The 15,911-nt window shown below is 48.1% G+C and overlaps 5 non-coding genes across 5 annotated transcripts; all 5 read left to right on the top strand.

The window, feature by feature from the left end:
* The first annotated feature begins 398 nt into the window (after positions 1-398).
* Positions 399-471, top strand: TRNAC-ACA (transfer RNA cysteine (anticodon ACA)). Its single transcript has one exon. It is a non-coding gene; the product is annotated as a tRNA-Cys (tRNA).
* A 1,359-nt stretch (positions 472-1,830) lies between these two features.
* TRNAR-ACG (transfer RNA arginine (anticodon ACG)) lies at positions 1,831-1,903 on the top strand. Its single transcript has one exon. It is a non-coding gene; the product is annotated as a tRNA-Arg (tRNA).
* A 2,695-nt stretch (positions 1,904-4,598) lies between these two features.
* Positions 4,599-4,671, top strand: TRNAR-ACG (transfer RNA arginine (anticodon ACG)). The gene has a single exon. It is a non-coding gene; the product is annotated as a tRNA-Arg (tRNA).
* Positions 4,672-5,550: 879 nt separating this feature from the next.
* On the top strand, positions 5,551-5,623 carry TRNAR-ACG (transfer RNA arginine (anticodon ACG)). The gene has a single exon. It is a non-coding gene; the product is annotated as a tRNA-Arg (tRNA).
* A 2,406-nt stretch (positions 5,624-8,029) lies between these two features.
* Positions 8,030-8,102, top strand: TRNAR-ACG (transfer RNA arginine (anticodon ACG)). Its single transcript has one exon. It is a non-coding gene; the product is annotated as a tRNA-Arg (tRNA).
* Positions 8,103-15,911: the final 7,809 nt, after the last annotated feature.

Below are 15,911 nucleotides of genomic sequence, written 5' to 3'. Positions count from 1 at the left end.
AGAAAGATGTCGTAGGAGGTCAAGCAGGGTTCAGAAAGAGGTCAGAGGAGGTTCAGCAGGGTTCAGAAAGAGGTCATAGGAGGTCCAGCAGGGTACAGAAAGAGGTCGCAGTAGGTCCAGCAGGGTTCAGAAAGAGGTCATGTGAAGTCCAGCAGGGTTCAGATAGAGGTCATGTGAAGTTCAGCAGGGTTCAGAAAGAGGTCATGTGAAGTCCAGCAGGGTTCAGAAAAGTTGGTGCATTCATTTGTGTTCAGCTGCAATTCCGAGTACTTGTCAGAGGCCTTTGTGCGCGTGGCTCAGGAACGTGCACGTCTGCGACAACCGGAGACCCCTTACGTTGATCACTCATTATTGCAGCACTAAAACATATCAGTAGGAGTGATAGCTAGTAGTCACATGGGCCAGTGGCGCAATGGATAACGTGTCTGACTACAAATCAGAAGATTGTAGGTTCGACTCCTACCTGGCTCAAAACTGATTTTGACTTCACTTTTAGCAATATTTAATGAGGTCGCGTGGTCGCTTTGCTTCTTCAACATATTTTCCTGAAGTCGAATTCATTGGAGTGGTAGTCCACCCCTTGGTGACGATTGAGTAACCTTGGTCACCTCTTTAAAATACAGTCGCGACCCTCGCGTCAAGGATTTGGCAACAGATTACGTCATCTTCCCGTTCCAAACCTGCTTTTTTAGTTCTACTTCCTTGAGGAACAGAGAAACCCAAGGTATCACCGCCATCGGAACGAGGGTCAAGCTGGGCTCAAGTCTTTCACGAACCTGCTGGCCAGGCCCAACGTTCAAATATGGTTGGAGGAGGAATTTGTCATTTGTTCCGGCTGCCTGCGAAAGCTCGCCCATGCTTCCTGAAGTACACTGGGATCTGCAACGTCGACCAACGAAGACTGGCAGACCGTCAGTGAAAAGGCACGGTCATGTGAAGTCCAGCAGGGTTCAGAAAGATGTCGTAGGAGGTCAAGCAGGGTTCAGAAAGAGGTCAGAGGAGGTTCAGCAGGGTTCAGAAAGAGGTCATAGGAGGTCCAGCAGGGTACAGAAAGAGGTCGCAGTAGGTCCAGCAGGGTTCAGAAAGAGGTCATGTGAAGTCCAGCAGGGTTCAGATAGAGGTCATGTGAAGTCCAGCAGGGTTCAGATAGAGGTCATGTGAAGTCCAGCAGGGTTCAGAAAGATGTCGTAGGAGGTCAATCAGGGTTCAGAAAGAGGTCAGAGGAGGTTCAGCAGGGTTCAGAAAGAGGTCATAGGAGGTCCAGCAGGGTACAGAAAGAGGTCGCAGTAGGTCCAGCAGGGTTCAGAAAGAGGTCATGTGAAGTCCAGCAGGGTTCAGATAGAGGTCATGTGAAGTCCAGCAGGGTTCAGAAAGGAGTCATGTGAAGTCCAGCAGGGTTCTGATAGAGGTCATGTGAAGTCCAGCAGGGTTCAGATAGAGGTCATGTGAAGTCCAGCAGGGTTCAGATAGAGGTCATGTGAAGTCCAGCAGGGTTCAGAAAGAGGTCATAGGAGGTCCAGCAGGGTACAGAAAGAGGTCGCAGTAGGTCCAGCAGGGTTCAGAAAGACGTCATGTGAAGTCCAGCAGGGTTCAGAAAGAGGTCGCAGTAGGTCCAGCAGGGTTCAGAAAGAGGTCATGTGAAGTCCAGCAGGGTTCAGAAAAGTTGGTGCATTCATTTGTGTTCAGCTGCAATTCCGAGTACTTGTCAGAGGCCTTTGTGCGCGTGGCTCAGGAACGTGCACGTCTGCGACAACCGGAGACCCCTTACGTTGATCACTCATTATTGCAGCACTAAAACATATCAGTAGGAGTGATAGCTAGTAGTCACATGGGCCAGTGGCGCAATGGATAACGCGTCTGACTACGAATCAGAAGATTGTAGGTTCGACTCCTACCTGGCTCAAAACTGATTTTGACTTCACTTTTAGCAATATTTAATGAAGTCGCGTGGTCGCTTTGCTTCTTCAACATATTTTCCTGAAGTCGAATTCATTGGAGTGGTAGTCCACCCCTTGGTGACGATTGAGTAACCTTGGTCACCTCTTTAAAATACAGTCGCGACCCTCGCGTCAAGGATTTGGCAACAGATTACGTCATCTTCCCGTTCCAAACCTGCTTTTTTAGTTCTACTTCCTTGAGGAACAGAGAAACCCAAGGTATCACCGCCATCGGAACGAGGGTCAAGCTGGGCTCAAGTCTTTCACGAACCTGCTGGCCAGGCCCAACGTTCAAATATGGTTGGAGGAGGAATTTGTCATTTGTTCCGGCTGCCTGCGAAAGCACGCCCATGCTTCCTGAAGTACACTGGGATCTGCAACGTCGACCAACGAAGACTGGCAGACCGTCAGTGAAAAGGCACGGTCATGTGAAGTCCAGCAGGGTTCAGAAAGATGTCGTAGGAGGTCAAGCAGGGTTCAGAAAGAGGTCAGAGGAGGTTCAGCAGGGTTCAGAAAGAGGTCATAGGAGGTCAATCAGGGTTCAGAAAGAGGTCAGAGGAGGTTCAGCAGGGTTCAGAAAGAGGTCATAGGAGGTCCAGCAGGGTACAGAAAGAGGTCGCAGTAGGTCCAGCAGGGTTCAGAAAGAGGTCATGTGAAGTCCATCAGGGTTCAGATAGAGGTCATGTGAAGTCCAGCAGGGTTCAGAAAGGAGTCATGTGAAGTCCAGCAGGGTTCAGATATATGTCATGTGAAGTCCAGCATGGTTCAGATAGAGGTCGTGTGAAGTCCAGCAGGGTTCAGATAGAGGTCATGTGAAGTCCAGCAGGGTTCAGATAGAGGTCATGTGAAGTCCAGCAGGGTTCAGAAAGATGTCGTAGGAGGTCAATCAGGGTTCAGAAAGAGGTCAGAGGAGGTTCAGCAGGGTTCAGAAAGAGGTCATAGGAGGTCCAGCAGGGTACAGAAAGAGGTCGCAGTAGGTCCAGCAGGGTTCAGAAAGAGGTCATGTGAAGTCCAGCAGGGTTCAGATAGAGGTCATGTGAAGTCCAGCAGGGTTCAGAAAGGAGTCATGTGAAGTCCAGCAGGGTTCAGATAGAGGTCATGTGAAGTCCAGCAGGGTTCAGATAAAGGTCATGTGAAGTCCAGCAGGGTTCAGATAGAGGTCATGTGAAGTCCAGCAGGGTTCAGAAAGAGGTCATAGGAGGTCCAGCAGGGTACAGAAAGAGGTCGCAGTAGGTCCAGCAGGGTTCAGAAAGACGTCATGTGAAGTCCAGCAGGGTTCAGAAAGAGGTCGCAGTAGGTCCAGCAGGGTTCAGAAAGAGGTCATGTGAAGTCCAGCAGGGTTCAGAAAAGTTGGTGCATTCATTTGTGTTCAGCTGCAATTCCGAGTACTTGTCAGAGGCCTTTGTGCGCGTGGCTCAGGAACGTGCACGTCTGCGACAACCGGAGACCCCTTACGTTGATCACTCATTATTGCAGCACTAAAACATATCAGTAGGAGTGATAGCTAGTAGTCACATGGGCCAGTGGCGCAATGGATAACGCGTCTGACTACGAATCAGAAGATTGTAGATTCGACTCCTACCTGGCTCAAAACTGATTTTGACTTCACTTTTAGCAATATTTAATGAAGTCGCGTGGTCGCTTTGCTTCTTCAACATATTTTCCTGAAGTCGAATTCATTGGAGTGGTAGTCCACCCCTTGGTGACGATTGAGTAACCTTGGTCACCTCTTTAAAATACAGTCGCGACCCTCGCGTCAAGGATTTGGCAACAGATTACGTCATCTTCCCGTTCCAAACCTGCTTTTTTAGTTCTACTTCCTTGAGGAACAGAGAAACCCAAGGTATCACCGCCATCGGAACGAGGGTCAAGCTGGGCTCAAGTCTTTCACGAACCTGCTGGCCAGGCCCAACGTTCAAATATGGTTGGAGGAGGAATTTGTCATTTGTTCCGGCTGCCTGCGAAAGCACGCCCATGCTTCCTGAAGTACACTGGGATCTGCAACGTCGACCAACGAAGACTGGCAGACCGTCAGTGAAAAGGCACGGTCATGTGAAGTCCAGCAGGGTTCAGAAAGATGTCGTAGGAGGTCAAGCAGGGTTCAGAAAGAGGTCAGAGGAGGTTCAGCAGGGTTCAGAAAGAGGTCATAGGAGGTCAATCAGGGTTCAGAAAGAGGTCAGAGGAGGTTCAGCAGGGTTCAGAAAGAGGTCATAGGAGGTCCAGCAGGGTACAGAAAGAGGTCGCAGTAGGTCCAGCAGGGTTCAGAAAGAGGTCATGTGAAGTCCATCAGGGTTCAGATAGAGGTCATGTGAAGTCCAGCAGGGTTCAGAAAGGAGTCATGTGAAGTCCAGCAGGGTTCAGATATATGTCATGTGAAGTCCAGCATGGTTCAGATAGAGGTCGTGTGAAGTCCAGCAGGGTTCAGATAGAGGTCATGTGAATTTCAGCAGGGTTCAGAAAGAGGTCATGTGAAGTCCAGCAGGGTTCAGAAAAGTTGGTGCATTCATTTGTGTTCAGCTGCAATTCCGAGTACTTGTCAGAGGCCTTTGTGCGCGTGGCTCAGGGACGTGCACGTCTGCGACAACCGGAGACCCCTTACGTTGATCACTCATTATTGCAGCACTAAAACATATCAGTAGGAGTGATAGCTAGTAGTCACATGGGCCAGTGGCGCAATGGATAACGCGTCTGACTACGAATCAGAAGATTGTAGGTTCGACTCCTACCTGGCTCAAAACTGATTTTGACTTCACTTTTAGCAATATTTAATGAAGTCGCGTGGTCGCTTTGCTTCTTCAACATATTTTCCTGAAGTCGAATTCATTGGAGTGGTAGTCCACCCCTTGGTGACGATTGAGTAACCTTGGTCACCTCTTTAAAATGCAGTCGCGACCCTCGCGTCAAGGATTTGGCAACAGATTACGTCATCTTCCCGTTCCAAACCTGCTTTTTTAGTTCTACTTCCTTGAGGAACAGAGAAACCCAAGGTATCACCGCCATCGGAACGAGGGTCAAGCTGGGCTCAAGTCTTTCACGAACCTGCTGGCCAGGCCCAACGTTCAAATATGGTTGGAGGAGGAATTTGTCATTTGTTCCGGCTGCCTGCGAAAGCTCGCCCATGCTTCCTGAAGTACACTGGGATCTGCAACGTCGACCAACGAAGACTGGCAGACCGTCAGTGAAAAGGCACGGTCATGTGAAGTCCAGCAGGGTTCAGAAAGATGTCGTAGGAGGTCAAGCAGGGTTCAGAAAGTGGTCAGAGGAGGTTCAGCAGGATTCAGAAAGAGGTCATAGGAGGTCCAGCAGGGTACAGAAAGAGGTCGCAGTAGGTCCAGCAGGGTTCAGAAAGAGGTCATGTGAAGTCCAGCAGGGTTCAGATAGAGGTCATGTGAAGTTCAGCAGGGTTCAGAAAGAGGTCATGTGAAGTCCAGCAGGGTTCAGAAAAGTTGGTGCATTCATTTGTGTTCAGCTGCAATTCCGAGTACTTGTCAGAGGCCTTTGTGCGCGTGGCTCAGGAACGTGCACGTCTGCGACAACCGGAGACCCCTTACGTTGATCACTCATTATTGCAGCACTAAAACATATCAGTAGGAGTGATAGCTAGTAGTCACATGGGCCAGTGGCGCAATGGATAACGCGTCTGACTACGAATCAGAAGATTGTAGGTTCGACTCCTACCTGGCTCAAAACTGATTTTGACTTCACTTTTAGCAATATTTAATGAAGTCGCGTGGTCGCTTTGCTTCTTCAACATATTTTCCTGAAGTCGAATTCATTGGAGTGGTAGTCCACCCCTTGGTGACGATTGAGTAACCTTGGTCACCTCTTTAAAATACAGTCGCGACCCTCGCGTCAAGGATTTGGCAACAGATTACGTCATCTTCCCGTTCCAAACCTGCTTTTTTAGTTCTACTTCCTTGAGGAACAGAGAAACCCAAGGTATCACCGCCATCGGAACGAGGGTCAAGCTGGGCTCAAGTCTTTCACGAACCTGCTGGCCAGGCCCAACGTTCAAATATGGTTGGAGGAGGAATTTGTCATTTGTTCCGGCTGCCTGCGAAAGCTCGCCCATGCTTCCTGAAGTACACTGGGATCTGCAACGTCGACCAACGAAGACTGGCAGACCGTCAGTGAAAAGGCACAGTCATGTGAAGTCCAGCAGGGTTCAGAAAGATGTCGTAGGAGGTCAAGCAGGGTTCAGAAAGAGGTCAGAGGAGGTTCAGCAGGGTTCAGAAAGAGGTCATAGGAGGTCCAGCAGGGTACAGAAAGAGGTCGCAGTAGGTCCAGCAGGGTTCAGAAAGAGGTCATGTGAAGTCCAGCAGGGTTCAGATAGAGGTCATGTGAAGTCCAGCAGGGTTCAGATAGAGGTCATGTGAAGTCCAGCAGGGTTCAGAAAGATGTCGTAGGAGGTCAATCAGGGTTCAGAAAGAGGTCAGAGGAGGTTCAGCAGGGTTCAGAAAGAGGTCATAGGAGGTCCAGCAGGGTACAGAAAGAGGTCGCAGTAGGTCCAGCAGGGTTCAGAAAGAGGTCATGTGAAGTCCAGCAGGGTTCAGATAGAGGTCATGTGAAGTCCAGCAGGGTTCAGAAAAGTTGGTGCATTCATTTGTGTTCAGCTGCAATTCCGAGTACTTGTCAGAGGCCTTTGTGCGCGTGGCTCAGGAACGTGCACGTCTGCGACAACCGGAGACCCCTTACGTTGATCACTCATTATTGCAGCACTAAAACATATCAGTAGGAGTGATAGCTAGTAGTCACATGGGCCAGTGGTGCAATGGATAACGCGTCTGACTACGAATCAGAAGATTGTAGGTTCGACTCCTACCTGGCTCAAAACTGATTTCGACTTCACCTTTAGCAATATTTAATGAAGTCGCGTGGTCGCTTTGCTTCTTCAACATATTTTCCTGAAGTCGAATTCATTGGAGTGGTAGTCCACCCCTTGGTGACGATTGGGTAACCTTGGTCACCTCTTTAAAATACAGTCGCGACCCTCGCGTCAAGGATTTGGCAACAGATTACGTCATCTTCCCGTTCCAAACCTGCTTTTTTAGTTCTACTTCCTTGAGGAACAGAGAAACCCAAGGTATCACCGCCGTCGGAACGAGGGTCAAGCTGGGCTCAAGTCTTTCACGAACCTGCTGGCCAGGCCCAACGTTCAAATATGGTTGGAGGAGGAATTTGTCATTTGTTCCGGCTGCCTGCGAAAGCTCGCCCATGCTTCCTGAAGTACACTGGGATCTGCAACGTCGACCAACGAAGACTGGCAGACCGTCAGTGAAAAGGCACGGTCATGTGAAGTCCAGCAGGGTTCAGAAAGATGTCGTAGGAGGTCAAGCAGGGTTCAGAAAGAGGTCAGAGGAGGTTCAGCAGGGTTCAGAAAGAGGTCATAGGAGGTCCAGCAGGGTACAGAAAGAGGTCGCAGTAGATCCAGCAGGGTTCAGAAAGAGGTCATGTGAAGTCCAGCAGGGTTCAGATAGAGGTCATGTGAAGTCCAGCAGGGTTCAGATAGAGGTCATGTGAAGTCCAGCAGGGTTCAGAAAGATGTCGTAGGAGGTCAATCAGGGTTCAGAAAGAGGTCAGAGGAGGTTCAGCAGGGTTCAGAAAGAGGTCATAGGAGGTCCAGCAGGGTACAGAAAGAGGTCGCAGTAGGTCCAGCAGGGTTCAGAAAGAGGTCATGTGAAGTCCAGCAGGGTTCAGAAAGAGGTCATGTGAAGTCCAGCAGGTTCAGATAGAGGTCATGTGAAGTCCAGCAGGGTTCAGAAAGGAGTCATGTGAAGTCCAGCAGGGTTCAGATATATGTCATGTGAAGTCCAGCATGGTTCAGATAGAGGTCGTGTGAAGTCCAGCAGGGTTCAGATAGAGGTCATGTGCAGTTCAGCAGGGTTCAGAAAGAGGTCATGTGAAGTCCAGCAGGGTTCAGAAAAGTTGGTGCATTCATTTGTGTTCAGCTGCAATTCCGAGTACTTGTCAGAGGCCTTTGTGCGCGTGGCTCAGGAACGTGCACGTCTGCGACAACCGGAGACCCCTAACGTTGATCACTCATTATTGCAGCACTAAAACATATCAGTAGGAGTGGTAGCTAGCAATCACATGGGCCAGTGGCGCAATGGATAACGCGTCTGACTACGAATCAGAAGATTGTAGGTTCGACTCCTACCTGGCTCAAAACTGATTTTGACTTCACTTTTAGCAATATTTAATGAAGTCGCGTGGTCGCTTTGCTTCTTCAACATATTTTCCTGAAGTCGAAATCATTGGAGTGGTAGTCCACCCCTTGGTGACGATTGAGTAACCTTGGTCACCTTTTTAAAATACAGTCGCGACCCTCGCGTCAAGGATTTGGCAACAGATTACGTCATCTTCCCGTTCCAAACCTGCTTTTTTAGTTCTACTTCCTTGTGGAACAGAGAAACCCAAGGTATCACCGCCATCGGAACGAGGGTCAAGCTGGGCTCAAGTCTTTCACGAACCTGCTGGCCAGGCCCAACGTTCAAATATGGTTGGAGGAGGAATTTGTCATTTGTTCCGGCTGCCTGCGAAAGCTCGCCCATGCTTCGTGAAGTACACTGGTATCTGCAATGTCGACCAACGAAGACTGGCAGACCGTCAGTGAAAAGGCACTGTCATGTGAAGTCCAGCAGGGTTCAGAAAGATGTCGTAGGAGGTCAAGCAGGGTTCAGAAAGAGGTCAGAGGAGGTTCAGCAGGGTTCAGAAAGAGGTCATAGGAGGTCCAGCAGGGTACAGAAAGAGGTCGCAGTAGGTCCAGCAGGGTTCAGAAAGAGGTCATAGGAGGTCCAGCAGGGTACAGAAAGAGGTCGCAGTAGGTCCAGCAGGGTTCAGAAAGAGGTCATGTGAAGTCCAGCAGGGTTCAGAAAGATGTCGTAGGAGGTCAAGCAGGGTTCAGAAAGAGGTCAGAGGAGGTTCACCAGGGTTCAGAAAGAGGTCATAGGAGGTCCAGCAGGGTACAGAAAGAGGTCATAGGAGGTCCAGCAGGGTACAGAAAGAGGTCGCAGTAGGTCCAGCAGGGTTCAGAAAGAGGTCATGTGAAGTCCAGCAGGGTTCAGATAGAGGTCATGTGAAGTCCAGCAGGGTTCAGATAGAGGTCATGTGAAGTCCAGCAGGGTTCAGAAAGATGTCGTAGGAGGTCAATCAGGGTTCAGAAAGAGGTCAGAGGAGGTTCAGCAGGGTTCAGAAAGAGGTCATAGGAGGTCCAGCAGGGTACAGAAAGAGGTCATAGGAGGTCCAGCAGGGTACAGAAAGAGGTCGCAGTAGGTCCAGCAGGGTTCAGAGAGAGGTCATGTGAAGTCCAGCAGGGTTCAGATAGAGGTCATGTGAAGTCCAGCAGGGTTCAGAAAGAGGTCATAGGAGGTCCAGCAGGGTACAGAAAGAGGTCGCAGTAGGTCCAGCAGGGTTCAGAAAGAGGTCATGTGAAGTCCAGCAGGGTTCAGATAGAGGTCATGTGAAGTCCAGCAGGGTTCAGAAAGATGTCGTAGGAGGTCAAGCAGGGTTCAGAAAGAGGTCAGAGGAGGTTCAGCAGGGTTCAGAAAGAGGTCATAGGAGGTCCAGCAGGGTACAGAAAGAGGTCGCAGTAGGTCCAGCAGGGTTCAGAAAGAGGTCATGTGAAGTCCAGCAGGGTTCAGATAGAGGTCATGTGAAGTCCAGCAGGGTTCAGAAAGAGGTCATAGGAGGTCCAGCAGGGTACAGAAAGAGGTCGCAGTAGGTCCAGTAGGGTTCAGAAAGAGGTCATGTGAAGTCCAGCATGGTTCAGATAGAGGTCGTGTGAAGTCCAGCAGGGTTCAGATAGAAGTCATGTGAAGTTCAGCAGGGTTCAGAAAGAGGTCATGTGAAGTCCAGCAGGGTTCAGAAAAGTTGGTGCATTCATTTGTGTTCAGCTGCAATTCCGAGTACTTGTCAGAGGCCTTTGTGCGCGTGGCTCAGGAACGTGTCTCGGTCGAAGACCTCAAGGGAAGGAAGAAGAAGAAGAATCAGAGCAAAAATGTTTAATAGAATCGATTATACACACACGTGTGGAGCGAGGCTCGAGAATGTACCGCCTAACACGCAGCGGACAATTCCTCAAGACACTCGCTGAAAAATAAGTGGAAAGGCATTTCATTTATAGCAAAATATTAGACAAGAATCTGCGCTAAAGACATAGCAATACAAGGCCATAAGGACAACATCTCCCATTGTCCCGTCCTATAGAAGGTCAAATTTAGACAACAAGATGTAAGCATACTGATAGGCTACGCTTTTTTTGGCTATCTATCTAAACATATCAGACCCGAGCGCAGGCCGAAGTAAATATTCTTATACACTAGGCTAAATGGTAGATGAAGATTGGATACGTCCTTGGTTTAGGAGACATACTAAACACTACGAAGATATATAATTAATTATTCCCGTTGTGAAGGAGGCGTTTGGATGACATCTTTTTCCTGTACGTGGGTCGAGAGCATTTTATCTACTGTTTGGCACATTCATTCAAGGACTAATTTACTAGGCTAAGGATCCACCCTGCACGTTGAGCCTCGAAACCACATTTTGTCCACTCACCTCTGTCTGCAGTTGAGTTCAAATCAGTTTTCAGAAGCACGATATATAATTATTTCAGATGTTATGATCAATTGAGTCATGGGGCTAAAACCCTAATGGCTGACAGTTCCTTCCTTTGTCTTTACAAGACACCTCCTTGGAAAGACACCAAATTCATCAATTAGTTACATGCCAGGCACGACATAGCGTCACGTATGCTCAAAGAGAGATACCGGCCCTAACTGGTCGTCTAACATTCAACGCATGAATTGTTAGCCATAATTCGCGACGACGGCGCCTGGTCAAGAGATTGCTGCCGCCCGCCAGATTCCGAATCCACCCTCGCTGCGGCATAGGTGCGACCCGGTTGCCAGCCAGATTAAGGGGCCCTCTTTATGCAAGTGAGGTCCTCGCGAATCAGGGCAAACAATCGACGTTAAATGCCATCAAGCCCTGTGAATGTGATTTGCTGGGTGGTGTAAATAATTTTTAAAAGAACGTACACTTTCTAAATCACAGATATAATCATCCCAACTAAAATCATAATCATTATCAGAATCCCAAGCATCAAATAGGTTCATCGATCACCCCATATACTCCTTCCTTTTCTGCCAACAACATATCCAAAGCCACTTGATTCTGCATCACCATCGTTTGCATATGCATTAATTCGTTTTCCAATTGTAGTTCTGCGATTCAGGTTTCGTTTCCAATTCGTTCCATTACTAATGCGAGACTATCTATTTGCCAATCATTCATAATACATAAGAGGCGTTAGCCAGTACACGCAAGGGATTTTCAACACAAGTATTACAATCATCACAAACATCGATGCAGGCATCAGCCAGTAGCCAGTTCCCACAAGGGATTTTCACAGTCATCACAAAAATCAATACAAAATTCTGAAGCGCTGGTCACATCTGCCTTGTTGAAGGACCCATTCAGATCGACGGCCTCTGTGGTCAAGATCATGGTTTTCCAACGGCGATTTCTTCATCGTCCATCCTGAAAAATACTTTCTTACACACACCATGATCAATTCCTAGCCCCCCGTCCCACTAATTGGCATTTAGTTACCTTATCTCTCAGATGGTTGGCTTATTCATAGCCGCATTTCCTGTGTCGTGTCTGGAAATTCAAATGCCATATTTACTTTCACTAATTTCCGAAAATACCTTCCTTTTAATCATCTTCCCTACATCAAATAATACATGATTTACCAAATTTACCTTGGGAAAAATGGATCCCAGATAACAAGTCCCTCCCCACTGTTCGGGTAGGTATGGATATGCTTTATTTCCGCAAATAAACATTACTCCATGGGGTGGGATAAGGGCCGAGGCCATGCATTTACTGATCTCAACGCGGGTGGCGCTTGGTGTCCCCCAAGATATGGTTAGCTTGGTTACGTTATGCTGGGCTTGGTCATCTATGGTTATTACAAGGGGGCCTCCCTTTTCTCTCCATCTGGTGTCGGATGGCAGGGTATGGGTACATTCCGAGGTTCCCATCTGAACGTGTCCCTTTCCTATAAGACACACCCGTCCCTTTTGCTCTGTCACCCAGACTGGATCAGGTGGTTTGTCTAACAAAGCCTGCTTAATGGGTGGGGTATATCGAAACTCCCGGGAACACACTGCTGGGTAGATTTGGGCCTATCAGTTCCAAGGTTGTGGTCAGACATGGGGTACGCAAGGGTCCTGAGCACATATCTCGTAGGGACAGGGGTAGCACTACCATTTCTATCCCTGTCGTACTGGTGTGGGGAAAATGCATACACACCCAACACCGTGATCGGTTCTGTACTTTCGCCATTGCACGGGTCACAGTCCAATACGTATTTTCCTTTGGCTTTTTCTTGCTTTCGATCCGTGGGTGCGGAATTAATATGTGTGAAATGCATGGTGGCCTATAATCGTAGGGGGAGCTCTGTGACGTCATGAATTCACATTGTAGTAATCGCTTGCTTCAAACGACTGAGGGCAGCAAAACCTGTCTTCCTTCCATGTGAGTCTGTGTACAACACCCTCCACATTATCCGTGTCCATACATCTTCCTTTACATGGCAGCAGGGTATATTTATCCTCTGACCCCAGATAACTCTCTGCCGGTAGACCTTAACAGTTTGGTCGCCATATACATATGTCTCCGTGTTCGCCCATGCCCTCGTGTCCCCAGTGCTGGCAAAGCTGTAAATTAAACTAAGTGTGATTGCCACCCCTAACAGGCGGTGGTGCAGCATCCTCGATCTGTGGTGGTGCGTTTGAGGTGTCTGTGTTTGTGGGTATGGCCAACTTACAATGTGTGGCATGTACCCAGGACGACTTGCCCTCACAAAACACCGCTGTTGGTGTGATCAGAAGAACTTGGTATGGCCCCGTCCATCTTGGTTCGAGCGCAGTCTTACGGGTGAAATGCTTCACCAGCACGTAATCTCCTGCCTCGACGGTGTGGGTAGGCTTGCTTGTTGGCTCCGGTAGGGCCTCCCGAACGCGTTCATGTATGCTGCGTGCCACATGGGATAGACCTATGCAAAACTCTAAAAACATGTCATCCATGATAGGTAATTCAAGGGCTGCCATATCCACTGGCGCTGATACCGATGACATATAGCGCACGAGCGACAGACCATGGTAACCACAGTCGAAAGGCCTGGTGCTGCCCAGGTGGAAGTGACCTGCCTCATCACCTCACCCCCCTATGGCACACATGGCCATTTGGATGCGCCATGCGTGCCAACCATGGCAATAAAGCTCGCGGTGCCACGGGTTTGTCATTAATCGTCCACATTTGTCCTTCTGCGGGGCACTGAGCTCCCAATTTAATCCAATTTTTGATGTTCTACGTTTGAGGCCGCGGCTTGTAATTGTATTACATCGAACTCTGTAGGTGCGGATGTCGGAACGTCTGTCTTGAGGTGCCAAATTAATTATGAACCCTTCATTGTTGTCCAACACATGGACCGTTCGGTGTTCAACATTGTATCGACGCCTTACTGGCGTTTTCCGCAGTCGGTCCATCATCCATGTACGACAGTACCCTGCCATTCCCAAAAATCGCAACGAACACACTAACTCTTCACTGTTATCCTTCACTTCACTTCAAAATTTCACTGTTATCCTATCAATACCTGGACAATTTTTTCCTTTCCTTCCTAGATACGCGAATTTCACATCAGTATAAACCCACTGGAAAAATTATCTGAAAAATAACTAGCCTCCCAAAACCATTTCCCTGCAAGAGCGGGGTTAGCCTTGCGGTCCACATGACAATCTTTTTTATTTTGCTCTATCACCTCCCTTTGAGCAATAATTTAATTGGTGTGATTCCCATATACCCACTCCTGGTGGTAGTTCTGTTCACCTGGTCTGCAGAGCCGTGATCCAATCTTCACCAGCCCCCAATCACCTTCTTATCACAAAACAACAGTCCATAACTAACCACTTTTCTTTATTTCCCGTCTTTTCCATCAACTTTTATAATCTTTTCCCCTCCCTTTCTTAGCAAACCTTGCAAAGTCACTTGTCATTGACAAATGATCCATCTAATTCGACTTTCCTTTAACATCTTCGCACTTTCCATGACCTTCTTCACACTTACTTTAAACCTTTTCTTCAGACACAACCCACATGAGTTATGAATACAATTTCCCCTTCCAGGCACGTGTCTAGTCACTCACAAAGTGTCCATAAGACAACGTCATCATATTTCACAGAACTCCACCACTCTATTAAATCCTAAACATGCCCAATGGGCAATCCACGAAAAAATCAAAGCATTTTCAGTCCCCCTTTCAGGGAAGTCAAATCAACCACCATTAAAGCACAAAACAGAAAACGACCATATACTCAGAGTATATGCCATATACTCAGAGTGAGACCCGAAAATCAAGCAGACAGACCGACAATCGAACCTGTCTTTCGACACTGCCGAACGACAAGTTCGCAGACACTGAGGGAGTGACATTCGACCCCCAGTAGATACCGCGGACACCGCTTTGGTCCGCACCAGCAACTCCCTCAAAATCAGTGTTCAGAGACATGACTCCATAGACAGCCAGAAAGCCAGACAAATACGGACACACACACACAGAGATTAATATATTTTTACAGATTAATATACAGAGATTAATAGATTAATATAAACAATTAATATATTGTCCACATTCATCTTGGTCAACCCAACCCATTCTGGCTCTCCCCAAGAGCTCTGTGTCCGGACAGACAGACAGATAAACGGACCGGGTGAAACCATAACCATCCATCCTTCCGATTGGACTCACGTCAGCATCACATGTCATTTTTGCCTTCATTCAACGCATTCTGCCATCCCAAATCGGCCAAATACAAGCCCCGGCCATGCCGTTGAATAAACACCCTGTCGGTTGACAGCCTATTATTTTTGACTTTCACTCCCATTCTCCCTTGCTACATCTGGAGAGCCGTTAATGTGGGGATGTAATTGAACACTTGTTTTAAAGCCCTGTCTACACATGCTCTCCATAACATTCTCATTATTCCCTGCCAATTTTACTCGTCCGGATTGCCCAACGCCCGTAGGCAATTTGGGGAATCCCTTGTCAGTCAATGACACACATCAATGACACACACACAATAAACACAAATACACGCTGCAATGACAGATCATTCATTCCCTTATACACAAATACCATGTGACTGACCTTTCATTCTCCATACAATACAGTATAAATTCATGCACACTCATGCACACTTCAATCCTACTTACCTGTAAACTCTAACACATCCAGTGCGTAGCTTAACTTAAAATACTCATTATTCTACCTTTCTTGGGCTAGTCCCTCCTGGTAGTCCTAAGATCGGGTCGCCCCCCGATTCCTAACCTTAAACGCAGTTCTCACGCCGGAGTAACTTAATACCTATTATCTATCACCCACATATGGGTCTACCTGCTTCCCACGCAGGAAGCTTACCTCCTTATCCCGGGCGCCCTGTATAATCGATTCATTACCCACTGCTGCTCTGGTTTAAACTAAATTTGGTTCGGAATGCAAGCCAGGTGGTACAGCCGACAGAGGTCCACACATCCAAAGTAAGGCGGGAGGCTTCAATTTCGAGGTGCAAAAATGCGTACCCACCAAATTAGATGCCGGCAGGCCTCCCTCCCGACCTGGAACGTGAGGATCCACCTCGTCTGCACACTTGGATGTATCCCACTCCTGACACCAAATTCTCGGTCGAAGACCTCAAGGGAAGGAAGAAGAAGAAGAATCAGAGCAAAAATGTTTAATAGAATCGATTATACACACACGTGTGGAGCGAGGCTCGAGAATGTACCGCCTAACACGCAGCGGACAATTCCTCAAGACACTCGCTGAAAAATAAGTGGAAAGGCATTTCATTTATAGCAAAATATTAGACAAGAATCTGCGCTAAAGACATAGCAATACAAGGCCATAAG

This window comes from Myxine glutinosa, chromosome 9 (assembly GCF_964187855.1).
Source record: "Myxine glutinosa chromosome 9, kmMyxGlut1.1, whole genome shotgun sequence".
In the NCBI taxonomy this organism is placed as follows: Eukaryota; Metazoa; Chordata; class Myxini; order Myxiniformes; family Myxinidae; genus Myxine; species Myxine glutinosa.
This window is presented reverse-complemented; position numbering and strand designations above follow the sequence as displayed.